Source organism: Enhydra lutris, unplaced genomic scaffold (assembly GCF_002288905.1).
Source record: "Enhydra lutris kenyoni isolate GAN:26980312 unplaced genomic scaffold, ASM228890v2 scaffoldscaffold356, whole genome shotgun sequence".
NCBI lineage: Eukaryota > Metazoa > Chordata > Mammalia > Carnivora > Mustelidae > Enhydra > Enhydra lutris.
The window spans coordinates 7514-8164 of record NW_019154440.1 but is presented as its reverse complement, the minus strand read 5'-3'; positions in this window follow the sequence as shown (position 1 = coordinate 8164).

Below are 651 nucleotides of genomic sequence, written 5' to 3'. Positions count from 1 at the left end.
AAAAAAAAATTGGGGTACAGAAAGTCCATTCTGAAAAGGAAGAAGAAAAAACTAACTAAAGATAGTGCTAGTATCAGTGAGTTTGCTGTGCAGCCTGGGCAAACTTACTCAAGCTACACTGCTCTTATTATCAGAAAAGAAAGAAGCGCCATAACTGGTTTGGAGAGAACATTTTTCCTGGCAAACTTCTAAAAATCATATACCATATGAAGTCTTAATTCAGTACAGAGTGGCAGAATGCATATTATTCATAGCAATAGTTTAGAGCAAAATAATATCTGTTATTTTTATCAACAGTTTATATTCCAAAGTTATTTTCCTATGACTTGATAATGGCTTTCAAAATGAGGCCAAGGGTAATGTAACAGTACAATTCCAAGTGGACAAATTTGGAGGGGAGGTGGGAGAAAATAAGATTGGTCAATAATTCCCCCCACTTAATCACTTCTTTAACAGTCCCTAATTTCATCTCCACTTCAGAGCAATCCCCCCCTCCATGAGACAGAAACAATATTTCCAATAGTACAACAATACAGTTGGAAAAGCAGATTTTACTTAGCATCTTTACTCAGGTAAGGTCAGTAAGCAGAGTCGGGGCACATGTGCTGGTGAACAGCAGGATTTCTCCTAATGTTTTATTCCCAAATTTCT